The following is a 14,362-nucleotide window of genomic DNA, read 5'->3' on the forward strand; positions in this document are numbered from 1 at the left end:
AAATAACCATCGTATGTAAACATTTCGCTATTGTATACAAGGTCATTATAATTTGCTTTGTGGCTTGGTCTGTAAGGTGCAAAACTGATTTTATGAATTTTTATTCTTGCAGTCAAGAAACAACATATTTGAAATAGTAAAAAATAGTGTAAGTTTTCTGAGATAATGACGAAACACTTATCACCATTTATTTTCATTTTATGTTTTATTTGACAATGAAAAGTATTCTGTATGAAAATTTTTGTGATTAGTTCAGCCTTGTTCTTTACTATAAGTGGGATCAATAAGAAATAAACAATTATATTCTATATATTTCGATTCGCTTTCACGTGTCGAACGATCACGTTGCTACTCGTTGTTAACTCAGACATCCTATTCACCGTGTTCCATGCAACTTGGCCCAGCCATAACTTTTAAACGATAAAAGATAAGACAAAATTTCATCAGGTAAACTTAAATGATTTTCGACGTTGCATGATCTAGTGTATGTAACTTTAATATTTACAATTAATATAAAACGACTATTTTATAATATCTCATATTAAATATTCATACTAGAATGAATACAGTTGAAAATTTGTGTTTACTGAAAAGAGGATGTTAAAAAATGCTCATTTTTGGTATCGCCTGGAAATGAAAAATTCATGTGGGACCTTTCAGAGTTTCTTTCAATGAATAAAAAAGGTCCTTAACACTTTTCCAAAAAATGACGGGAAAGTTGTTAAAAATGAGTTCAAAATATAAACGTGATGATGATCGAATTCAGCTATATTTTGTTTCATCATCTTTTTTTCAGACGACATGAGGTTGAAATCGAGCAATCATAAAGTACCAATGTTATTGCTATATGAGAACAATACGTAACAATGTGTTTTCCGACGCGTTCATATGATCGAGCAAGTATGACTTCCAATTCGGTTTTACTTTTCTTAATTAATACATATATAAAGTATTTAAAACTATCTGAATGTCATGAATGTAGTTTCGCGTGTAGTAAAAGTTGTAATTGTCTAGTTATTGTAAAACTACAATAATATTTCTTTACTTTAATTTTTCACAAGTTGTCATTGCTTTAAAAATATATAAATATATGTATTTTATGTAATTTTAACCATTTTCGGAAAGAATAGTAATTTAAATTTTGAAAGAAAGAAAAGTTAGTGTTATTCCCATGAATATTATAGCAAGGATCATATGGTACTTCAGGTTTGTTCGCTTTTAATCTTCAGTTTACCTCCCTGTTGATTTATTCATCAACTATTTTGTAGATGGTTTAATGAGATGATGCAACATAAAGATAAGTTTGATCCAATCACTATCATATTTACGTTTTGAACTCAGTTTTAATAAGTTTTGCATTGTTTTTTTGGTAAGTACCAACGACATTTTTTATTCTCTGGGCAATACTCTGAAAAATGCTGCATGAATATTTCATTTTTAGACACTGACAAAAATGTTCATTTTTTAAAATTCTTCTTTATCTTTCAATTTATATCTTGTTATTAGCATTTATCAATAGTCATATTGTATAATTTTTGTTTAACATCAAACATAATTTTGGTTATAAAGGATTAATCTAACTGGAGTTTTTTTTTATGTATTATTGAATGCATCTCTTTATTCTTTCTAAAAAGATACAATACAAGGACATTTAGATTTAAAATTAATTACTTTAGAAGATATTTTTACTTCAATTTGTCATTATTCTACTATGCATAGCCCTTACTTTACATTTTTATTTGTTTATTGATTCTTTACTGTTAAAGTATTTTTGGAACTAAATATTTTTCTATAAAAGTACCTTAATACTTGTTTGTAATATTAAAATGCGTATCAATTGACGTATAAAAAAATTAATAGTTTTGTTGAAAAAAATAGATTTGACTACTTTCAGAGTAAACACATACACCGGATCATGCACCATCCAGTACCATTCAAGTTATTTATACTAATGACATTTTTTTCTACCTTGCACATTATATTTCGAACATTTTATGCTGCGTATTACGACATGTTAAATATGTGTAATATATTGATGTTATTTAAATAACATTTGCAAAATATTGGTTACATATATTTTTATTCAACTTTAAAACACAATGGTACGAAGTTAATAAAAGATAATACCTTCGTTGGATTTATGATCTATTAGAACATTTACATATCGCTGAGCTATATTCAGAGCATTGTTATTTCATAGCAATTTATGCTATTGGTCGCTCTAGGTTAGCTACGCCGAGGTTAGATGTTTCGGAAGATTCGCCCCGATCTATCATGCGATCGTCGACAGAGTGATTCTATAAATGCCATCTAATGTTTCGACTAGGCGACAACTAAAAGTTTGCCAAGATAGAGAAGGGGTTGCATTTGACGTGCCGTATTCTCCTCAAATGGCAGAAATGAGTATCTCCCGGTTTACGTAAGTGAAATTATGTTATTGTTGTTCATATACATTGATGGATTAAATTATAAACTACCCTCAAAATGGCTGGCATAACGGTTTAAACTAAACGAATGTTACAACAAATTTTCTATTTAGACCAGAATAATACAATTTCACTTGGACAAAATTATGACACTATCTTTCAAAATGAAAAAAATGTATATAATTAAACAAAATTGTCACATTTTTTCTTACGTTGATAATGGGTAGGCTTGTCTTTATTTTGTATCACATCGAGCATTTAATTGGGCAAACTTTTGTGCCACCTTCGTATAGCTTCCTACAAAATTACCTCCATATATTTTCTATAATATTAAGGTTCAGAGATTCTATATTTTCATCATTAATACAATTTTTTTATAATCATAACTACTTACACTCGATTAGAATTTGTTATTTTATTTGTCAGTATAATGAAAGCTATTTCTAAACTTTTTCTTTTAACAGATTATCGCGTATAAGATCTGTTGTGTACGGGATAATTTAATGAAACACTCAGCCCCATAGCACTAGATGACGATATAGTATACTTTGGATTACTCATTTACACTTTTAGTTTCTAATGGTACATCGCTACGCGGAGAGAGCGAACCGTCGCGAAATCGTTTATACTATACAGGGTGGGGCAATAACTATGTCCACCTTGAATATCTCCATTATTTGTAATAATATTAAAAAATTTTATATACAAAACTTGCACAGTACAGAGGGGGACACATTGTGATATAAACATTTTTTGTGTGGGTGGATGCATAGAGGAGATTTCAAAGTCACCTTCATTTTTTTAAATGGAATCACCCTTTTTGAAACACCTACAATGATAGTCCCTTTCATTAGGAATTCAGTGACTATAATTATTCAAGGTCATTCAAGGTCACGGTCGGAGAAAATGTATAAAATTTAAAATATGAAAGCAGAATACCTGTATTTCATAAATGTTCAAAATAATGACCATTTACGTCGATACATTGCTGTAAACGGGCTCTGAAGGAATGTTGAACTCTGTACATCCGAGGTGATAGTCGCACATGCTGTGATGGTCTGCTGATGCATATCTTCAACTTTGTTGGAGCATTCGCGTATACGGTCTTTTTTAGCAGACCCCACAAAAAGAAATCCAGTGGATTTAAATCAGGCGAATGTGCTGGCCGTGAGACAGTACCACCTCGTCCAATCCATCGCACAGTGGTCCCAAATGCCGAAAAGTTGGCCAAAATATGAAGGAGTTTTTCAATTTAGCTAAAAATTTGTAGGTAGGGGTTATCGAGGTCGCTGATTACGAATCAAAAGTCATAATTTAAAAAAACAAAATGGCGGCTCCGATATAGCTCACACATATGCGAAAGAAATGTCGGAATCACCTGAAATTTGATACATAGTTACTATCGAGGTTGCTGATTACGAATTAAAGGAAAAATGACAAATAAATAATCAATTGCATTTATTAAATGAAATGACTCCAAAACATCTTACGCCAATTACATATACATATACTGCTATGTTTCAAGGAGAATCATCGGAATCATATTCATTATCAGATATGTCGCTTTCTGTGATGGATTCTGTTATTAACATTGCCGGTTGAACTAATAAATTTAACGCCTTTTCACAGTGGTTCCAAATCCCATAAAGTTGGCCAAAAGAGTATCGAATTTTATTACTGATAGTTTATACGTTTAATTACAAGGGTAAAAACACGTCGGATTTCGGAGGTATGTGTATTCACCAAAAATGATTATAATTGAGCCCCGCAACCAAAAATAATTTTTTCAGAATGATTTGAAATTTTTTAATTTAATTTTTTAATAACTTTTTAATGAAGCCTCAGTGAAGAAATTGATACTCTTGATTTTCGTCTTATTTTGGCCTCTAGAATCTCCGATTAAAATTTTTCCCAGGGGTGGCCGAATACCCTGTATAAGTAAAAAATCTAAATGAAAACGAGAGGCAATACCGCACAAATGTTTTATGTCTGTCATAAAGTAAGGCAGGTATAAGGCACAATTTACAGCTTACAGCAGTGCCTTCATATTATTTGATTCTTAGTGCTTTTACATGGCAAATGTGAAAAAATGTTTTAGTTTGGAATTCTCAAATTTTATTAACTATTTTCGAAATAAATAATTTTTCATGTAAATAGTTTAATGCAGATTTATAGTCAATAATGAAGTAGATCAACTGGTTCATTGAAAAATATACAATATTTAATAATGAAAAATTATTTATGCATTAATTTAAAAATTTATTAAATCTAATAATAAGTCCACCCAAAATTATACATTATTTATTTTAAAAAATTTGTTGTATCTGCCACAGTTTCCAAGAAAAAACCGCGTGATTTCGTAACGCGGTCACCCTCCATTATAAAATAGGGTGGTACGACGTAACTTGCAAAAACTTGCAGCTAATGCTTGCAAATTCTGCAAGGTGAAAGTATCACATACAAGCCTGAAAAAAATGGCAGTGGGATCTTGAAGGATGAGCAACTTTTTGCCTACTTGTTTGCGATGCATGCATGAAATTTTACATTTTATTTTCAGTAATGAATGTACCGGTTTAAAAAATTAATGGATAACAATTTTTAATATGTTAGTACTCAGAAATGTTCTACTTACTTCCAGGAACAGCATCCATTTTGCAGAATTGAAATTGATGTCTTCTAAAAAAACTTATGTACTTTTCACTCTGTGGTACGAATTGACGCTTACGCTTTCGACAAACGACTGACTAACGAAGCCGAAGTTTGGATCGCAATTGCCATCCAGGTATAAAAATATGACTCATTTCATTTTCCCTACCCTAAAGAGACATCCTTAAACTGCCGATTCCAACAGGTAAAACCTCTATACCGAAAAATTATTTTTTGGGGTTTTGGCCACGATTTCACGATTTGGGACCACTGTGCATCGGTTTGGAAACCTAGAGTTCAAGGTTTTTCTCGCTACTCGTGCATAATGGGCTGGACAGCCATCGTGTTGGTACCACATATCATAACGGTTTTGTAGAGGAACATGTTTCAACAAAATTGACAGATCTTCTTGCAAAAATTGAGAATATGTTTGCCCTGTTATCGTTCCGGTAATGAAGTATGGTGCGATTACTTTATCGTTCAAAATACCACATCACACGTTTACGTTCCATTGTCTTTGGTGATCAACACTTCGAAGCCTGTGCGGATTATCAACAGACCAATAATGGACGTTCCGTAAACAAGACAAAAATTAATTCGACATTGAAGGACCTTAGTATATTTACTACAAGTCTCACTCGTGATAAACGTATTCTGCTTTCATATTTTGCATCTTATACATTTCTCCAACCGTGACATTGAATGACCTTGAATAATTATTGTCACTGAATTCCTAATGAAAGGGACTATCTTTGTAGGTGTTTCAAAAAGGGTTATCCCATTTAAAAAAATGAAGGTGACCTTGAAATCTTCTCTATGTATGCACCCATACGAAAAATGTTTATATCACAATGTGTCCCCCTCTGTAACGTGCAAGTTTTGTATATAAATTTTTTTACTATTATTACAAATAACGGAGATATTCAAGGTGGACATAGTTATTGCCCACCCCGGTATATATTATCTGCTCGTTGCTCTTTTCCTATGCTGTCGACACCGGCGACACACCTATCGCCTCCCGCAGAAATACAAAGGCTATAGCCGAATAAGGGGGTCAAATGTGCCCCCAAACCGAATGGAACGAGCCACGGGTCATTCGATAGCAAAAAAAAAATAACCCCTGTGTGCAAATTTTTAACTTGAAATCTCGACCGTGGGGGTAGTAATGGGGTGAAAACGAAAATCATGTTTTTGTACAATTTCTCTTGACCTATTGAGTAAAAAAATGTAAAAAAATTCAGAAACATTTCGGGTACCGGGGCACATACTTTGGGAGATTTTCAGATTTTTTGATTGAAGAACCAGGTAGTGAAAAATAAAAAACAGCAAAAAATGCCGAAAAATGCCGATTACGTATTGAAGGAGGCCCGGAACTACTTTTATACTTTTACAGTAAACAGGTATTACTATTACTATTATTCTCAATTTTTTTCAGATTTTTCATTTTGGTGCGCCGCAGTGAAAAAAAATAAAAACCGAGTTTTTCCTCATTTTCTGCGTATTAGAGTAACTTACACGTTGAATTTTTATGCATCCTTCAATATATAAGTGTTTTGTAGACTGTTTAATGTTTCTACACTAAGCAGAATTACATAACAATTGAAACAAATATAATAAAGCCAACCGTTGAGCGCAAGATATCCTAGAAAATCAACGATATTTTCAACGGCGTCGATGGCGCAGCGTTAGAGTGACCGACTGCTGAACCGCTGGAAGTTTTTTTACCGTAGGTTCGAGTCTCTCTTCTGGACTTAGTATTTTTTTTTCTTCATTATTTTTTTTTTCAAATTCTAACTATATAACAATGCTTTATATTTATTTATAAATGTTCTGAAAGCATTTTACAAATATTTTAACCTGAAATATGTATAAATATAGTTTTGGAGTGTTTTTTGCGTTTTTATTTTTTTTGTCAACCACGATTATTGTTTAACATCTCTTACACTGAAATTAATGTGAAATGTTAGTTTTCAAATCTCTTACCTTTGACTATTGTGAATGGATCGGAGCAGAAGATTGTATATTGGCTTACTATTACTTCTTCTCGCCCTTCGATCAAGCAGATCTTTCCTTCTTTTTCTCTTTCTGTGATAAATATGAATGTTTGCTGCGGCTTTAGTATCTAACGTAGACATGTAAGGGCCATTCCACGCCACATCTATTAACCCACTCTCTGCCAATGATACTTTTTTCTAATAAACTAATTAATAGATGTGGCGTGGAATGGCCCTTACATGTCTACGTTAGATACTGAAGCCGTAGCAAACATTCATATTTATCACAGAAAGAGAAAAAGAAGGAAAGATCTGCTTGATCGAAGGGCGAGAAGAAGTAATAGTAAGCCAATATACAATCTTCTGCTCCGATCCATTCACAATAGTCAAAGGTAAGAGATTTGAAAACTAACATTTCACATTAATTTCAGTGTAAGAGATGTTAAACAATAATCGTGGTTGACAAAAAAAATAAAAACGCAAAAAAACACTCCAAAACTATATTTATACATATTTCAGGTTAAAATATTTGTAAAATGCTTTCAGAACATTTATAAATAAATATAAAGCATTGTTATATAGTTAGAATTTGAAAAAAAAAATAATGAAGGAAAAAAAATCCTAAGTCCAGAAGAGAGACTCGAACCTATGGTAAAAAAACTTCCAGCGGTTCAGCAGTCGGTCACTCTAACGCTGCGCCATCGACGCCGTTGAAAATATCGTTGATTTTCTAGGATATCTTGCGCTCAACGGTTGACTTTATTATATTTGTTTCAATTGTTATGTAATTCTGCTTAGTGTAGAAACATTAAACAGTCTACAAAACACTTATATATTGAAGGATGCATAAAAATTCAACGTGTAAGTTACTCTAATACGCAGAAAATGAGGAAAAACTCGGTTTTTATTTTTTTTCACTGCGGCGCACCAAAATGAAAAATCTGAAAAAAATTGAGAATAATAGTAATAGTAATACCTGTTTACTGTAAAAGTATAAAAGTAGTTCCGGGCCTCCTTCAATACGTAATCGGCATTTTTCGGCATTTTTTGCTGTTTTTTATTTTTCACTACCTGGTTCTTCAATCAAAAAATCTGAAAATCTCCCAAAGTATGTGCCCCGGTACCCGAAATGTTTCTGAATTTTTTTACATTTTTTACTCAATAGGTCAAGAGAAATTGTACAAAAACATGATTTTCGTTTTCACCCCATTACTACCCCCACGGTCGAGATTTCAAGTTAAAAATTTGCACACAGGGGTTTTTTTTTTTGCTATCGAATGACCCGTGGCTCGTTCCATTCGGTTTGGGGGCACATTTGACCCCCTTATTCGGCTATACCCTTTATTTTCGAGTATAATGTAACAGATTCATAAAATAAGTTTTAATAAAAGAATCAACATATTATCTTTTTCTTATACAGGGTGTTTGACCACCCTTGGAAAAATTTTATTGAGAGATTCTAGAGGCCAAAATGATACGAAAATGGAGAATACCAATTTGTTGATTGAAGTTTCATTAAAACGTTATTAACGTTTAAAGTTCCGCCTGTAGAACGGCAATCTGCGAACAGCGGTGCATGCGATAGTAGTTCTCACTCAACATGAGAAACTCCAGTTACTGGCGTATCGACAGCCTCACAGTATTGTGAGTGAGAATCACTATCACGCGTACGCAGCTGTTTGCAAATTGCCGTTCTAGGGGCGAAGTTTTAAACGTTAATAACTTTTTAATTAAGCCTCAATCAACAAATTGGTATTCTTGATTTTCGACTAATTTTGGCCTCTAGAATCTTCCATTCAAATTTTTCCCAGGGGTGGCCGAACACACCCTGTATACTCCGATTTCATGGTGGAAAGCACGACACATTTTTACTTTTTCGTCGCCCAACTTATTGGTGCTCCACCCAAAAACGTCACAAATCCGGAAGTCGAGTGTCTATCCTCAAGATTCCCACCCCAATCAATTATTTGTTTTTTCATATTTAATACTATAATCAGCTGTTCCTCGCAAATATCTTAATACATGTTTTGCCATTTTCCAGTGCATAATTCTTGGGTTTTCGCAAAAACGACATAGGAAATTCGTCGCAAACATTATATCTAGCCTAGTTGCATTTGCTAAATACAATAAGCTTCCCACTAATTGTCGATATGGCTTTTCTTTCATTTCATCGATTTCCGAATTTGTTAGCGGTTTCAAATCTTTTACCTGTCGGTTTACATCAGCTTCTAGAGGTGTATTCGTAGTTTTAAGTACGTTTTCAGTACGTCCTTTACAACTTTCAACTTTTTAAGATCGGCAGAATTTATTAGCAAATCGTCTACGTAAATTATTATTATAACGTCACTTCCATTTAAATTATCAACGTATACACACGGATTTATTTCTGACTTGATAAAATTAATACTTATTATATACTTATTTAGTTTGCTATACCATTCGCGACCTGACTGTTTTAACCCGTACAATGATTTGTGTAATCTACATACTTTATCTTCTTGCCCTTTCTTTACAAATAATGTTCGCTGTTCCATGTATATCTCATCGGACAACTTAGCCTGTGTATACGCCGAAACCACATCCATATGGTGAACAAACATTTCTTTTTGGGCATTTATAGCCAAAACGCTCTCAACATCTCAAATCTTGCTACAGGTGCAAACGTCTCGTCGTAATCCTGTTCTGGTATTTGTTGGTCTCCACGTGCAAGTAACCTAGCTTTTTTTTCAATGTTTCCATCTTGGTTTCGTTTTATCCTGTAAACTCATTTGTGGCGCTGCTTCGCTGCGGGTAGGATCTCGGGATATTCGTAGGAGGGCAGAAAAGGAAAGGAGGGGGCGCGTTTCGTCCGGGCCTGCTAGCGGACTCATCAGTAAGGCTTTCTAGCAGACCCTACCTTAGACGATTGGGTTATTGGGAAGTCGGCCGGAAGAGTCTATTATGATTTACCTCTATTAGACAGTAGTGCTTCTTCTGCGCCTCCTTCTTGTTCCTTTGTATTTTCAGCTTGTTTTGACTCCTCTTCAAGTATTTTGTTTTTCAATTTTTCTAAGGATGGCATTTGCTCTCTTGACTCGATTGCTACACACAAAGTTTCAAATTCATGAGGCAATGAATTTAACAACTAACTAGATAATAAATTTTCTGGCAATTTTAATTCACACTCCTGGAGTTGGTCCGCTATGTTTATAAATTCATTTATAAACTGTGCCATGCTTTGATTTAATGCTTTCTTTAGACGGTACAACTGCTTGAACAAAAAATATTGTCTCATTGGGCTTTTAGATTCATATTTTTCTTTCACTACTTGCCATGCATTTGCAGAGATTTTTGCCCTTTTAACGTAGTTGTATTGGTCGGGTTGTACGCTGAGAATAATTGAATCCAGAGCTTTCTCATCGTTCGTAGTCCATTCCTGATAGTTCTCTCGAGGTCTGGAAACACTTCCATTTACGTACCTCCACAATCCATTGTAGCGAAGTACGCTTTTCATTTGAGTTTTCCATCTATCATAATTTACAAAGTTTAATTTCTGAATTTGGTCTACCTTTCTAATATTCATTTTCAATTCCTTTGGTCGAACACGTAGCACTTGAATAAACTTACTTTTCTACCGGTCCCAATTCGCGCGTTTAATTCTCTGGGCGTTTTGGGCCCATAACCTGATGGTTTCTGAACAATAAATTTATTAAATATATATACAAAGACATTTATACAGAGATACGCGCACGCCGTAAAAAACACATTCGGGGGAACTGGTCACTCGAAACACACGAAGTTAAAAAAAAACAAAGAAACATAGAACAAAAAGGGCCGCGAATTTTCTCGAATTGCGCGTTATTCGAACATTCTAACAAACTATGACACAAAAAAGTGACCACTTTGTAGATCTTAATTTATACTTGAAAGAAAATTAACTTTAATATTTAGTATGACCTCCTTTGAATAATCCTGACGTGATGGACTCAAACCTCGAAAGAGCATTCCTTTACAGTAATCCTCATAAGATGGCAGAAAAGCAAAGGATAAATCCGCTCGTTTAATTAGGGAATGGATGTTAGTAATAATCCCATACCAATATCATGGCAGCATCCCATCCTTAAGGTTGTCCGTGTCATAGAAATCTCCAAACACGTCATCATGAGCATTTTCTCGCATAAACTTCGTTTTTTCGTACGCAGGAGGTGCGTACACTAATATCTGAGCGCCACTGATAGCGTGTCGCGCACGATTCACAAATTCCATGCTAGATGATTCTAACTGATGGTAACTGAACAATGATACAATCTCACTGATACCTAAATCATAAGAATCTGTAATGATTTAGTGCCGTAGGAAAGACACCAGTCCTCCTACCAACTAAAAATCGTGGTCTCCTTTTGTTTTAATGACTGGTTTCAACCGTCTGAGTATGCTTTCAACCGGATTATATAGATGGTTAAAGTCGAGACTTTCCCAAACTCACTGTATATTTTTGTTTGTGACCCCAGTTTTGTTCACATTTCTTTCTAAAATCGAACATAAATTTTCGGTAGGGTTCAAGTCTGGGGACTGCGGAGGCCATCAAGCAGTTTTATGTGGTGAGAAAAATTAATTAAACGTTATCGTGTTGTAAAATGATGTTATTCTCCAAGGATAATTAGATCAACCAAACTTCAAAATTCTCACGTAAAATATCGATATAAGGTGTCAGCAATGATTCCATCGATTTGTATTAATTGACCCACGCCTTCCCAAGACAAACAGCCTCACACCATGATATTACCCTCCGCCGTGTTTTACCGTTTTCTGAAGATGACGATTGTGGCGCTGCTCTGCTGCGGTTAGTATCTCGTGAGATTCGTAGGCAGACAGAAAAGGAAAGGAGGGGGCGGGGCTTTCGTCCAGGCCTGCTAGTAGACTCATCAGTAAAGCTTTCAAGCAGGCCCTGCCTTAGACGACTGGGATATTGGGAAGTCCTTCGAGGAATGTATACACGGTGTTCGGCCACCGCTGGGAAAAATTTACATGAGTGATTCTAGAGGCCAAAATAAGACGAAAATCAAGAATACCAATTAGTTGATGGAGGCTTCGTTACAAAGTTATTAACGTTTAAAGTTCCGCCTGTAGAATGGCAATTCGCGTACAGCTGCGTACGAGCGGAAGGTTGCTGCAGGCCAGTGCTAGTGGTTCTCACGCAGCATGAAAAATTCTATTTACCGACGTAATCGACAGCCTTAGATTTTTATCCACTTATGGAAATGCGAACACCTTACGTTGAATAAGATTCAACCTGTCTTATGAAAATCCAGAAGGGCATATCAAAATTCGCCCGACGAGATTTTCACAGAGAAAAGGTGAATGCCAGTTCTAATACACAATGTTGTGAACAAAAACCACCCACACGCGATCATACACGTCCCACGATTGCCCAGTGTCCGCAAGTGTCCACAAATAATCCTTTCAGGCACTAACCACTATGCAATTAAATAAACACGCATCGCAATTATGTTATTCGTGAGTGGCTATGTGTGCGTGTACCATGATTGTTCCGAGTTACTTACGAATAGAAATGTTATTAATTTTTCAAATGAAGTATATTCTTTATTTGTAAAAAATTGTAAAGCATGCTACTCTATGGGACCAAATGTAATTATAGATGAAATGTTGGCTGATTTTAGAGAGAGGTGCGGATTTAGACAATACATTCCCTCTAAACCCAGTAAATATGGTATCAAAATTTGTTGTATGGTCGATTCCAAAATTGTATACACAGAAAATCTTGAAGTATACGCAGGAAAGCAACCCAATGGTCCCTACTTTGTTAGTAATAAACCAGTGGACGTACTCAAGAGTCTCGCAGAACCCATTTATAATTCAGGTCGTGACATTACTGTTGACAATTGGTTTACTGACATGAATCTCATCGCAGACTTGAAAAAGAACAGACTTTCATATATTGGCACAGTTTGAATAAATAAAAGATAACTACCACCAGACTTAGTGTGTACGAAAGGCAGACCTGAGAAGTTCAACTTATTTGCTTTTGGTGCAGATTGTACACTTGTGTCTCGTGTACCGAAGAAAGGAAAAAACGTTCTTTAGCTTTGAGTATGCACTTTGATGATTTAGTAAATTCAGATTCGCAAAAGCCAAATATGATAGAATATTATAATGAAACCAAGTCAGGGGTTGACACTGTGGACCAAATGGTTGGTGCATATAACGTAGCCAGAAACAGCAGACGATGGCCTATGGTTATATTTTATACAATTCTGAATATTGGAGGAATAAATGCACATACTGTTCTCATGCTAAACCAAAATGTGAAAATACGACGTAGATTATTTATTAGGAACCTTGTAACGCAGTTACTTTTGGATCAAATAGCAAGACTAACGGAGGTTACTACAGGTTTGCATAAGCCTTTACACCTAAAACTTCAAAAGTTTTAAAAACACCATAAGGAGAATGCATACAACTCAGGTAGTGATACGCCAGCCACAAGCAGCAAAAGGAAAAGATGTTCCTCCTGCTTTTCATCTAAGAAGACTCGACTATCAAAATATTTTTACAAATGCTGTGAAAAGTATTTATGTCCTGAGCATAGTAATATTATTTGCGACAACAGTTATTATTTAAATTCTCTTTAATTTATGTTAAATAGATTTGTAACTACATGTATTTTTATGAAAACATAGTCTTTTCCATTTTTGCTGATTTTTGCTCGTATGAAACTTTCAAGACCGCGACCTCCGCAGGGTTAACCGAATACAAAACTCAGCCGGTATTTCTGATTATTCTTTTGTGATTGTTAGTTTAATTTTTAGTTTCTATTAATTCTCCTTTATTTGTAAAAAAATGACTTCTCAATTGAGTTCCAACATAATCCCACAAATGATAAATTGGGTTTAAGTTCGGAGATTGACTGGGCCACCTAATTACATTAGCATTTTGTTCTGCAAAAAACGGCTTATTTGATTTAGAAGAATGTTTGGGATCATTGTCGTGCTAAAATGACCACTTTGAAGGGATAGGATGCGTGTTGGTATTAATCACAGAGTTCACTTTTGAAGTCTTTATTCTTAGCGCGTCGTTCTCAAGTAAGAATTTGTTGTTGTGAGAAAACTCTAGTCTTTCTTTATATACCATTACATGGCTGTCGCCGTTTTCTTTGGCCAACCCCCTAAAAGGTGGGGTTAACCAATTAGCGACTTAGAACTCCGCCAAATCGTACCGTTCCCCTTCTTGCGCTCGCAGCGCGCTTCTTGAAACGGGGGTGCGATTTGACGGTGGTTGCGCTTGCTGGCGAAGGTG

The 14,362-nt window shown here is 34.8% G+C and overlaps 1 protein-coding gene across 3 annotated transcripts in view; it reads left to right on the forward strand.

The window, feature by feature from the left end:
• The window catches only part of LOC122403581 (zinc transporter 1), a 376,987-nt gene that overhangs the window by 74,785 nt on the left and 287,840 nt on the right, over nucleotides 1-14,362 (forward strand). For 2 of the 3 annotated variants that reach the window (XM_043407179.1, XM_043407181.1), the window contains exon 2: nucleotides 2,226-2,419. The exons of the other annotated variant lie outside the window; for it this stretch is intronic. The gene's annotated coding sequence lies outside the window, so the exon portion shown is untranslated. The remainder of the gene's footprint in view (nucleotides 1-2,225; nucleotides 2,420-14,362) is intronic. 3 annotated transcript variants of the gene reach the window in all.

This window comes from Colletes gigas, unplaced genomic scaffold (genome assembly GCF_013123115.1).
Source record: "Colletes gigas isolate AHSC1104 unplaced genomic scaffold, ASM1312311v1 Colletes_gigas_Sc00062, whole genome shotgun sequence".
In the NCBI taxonomy this organism is placed as follows: Eukaryota; Metazoa; Arthropoda; class Insecta; order Hymenoptera; family Colletidae; genus Colletes; species Colletes gigas.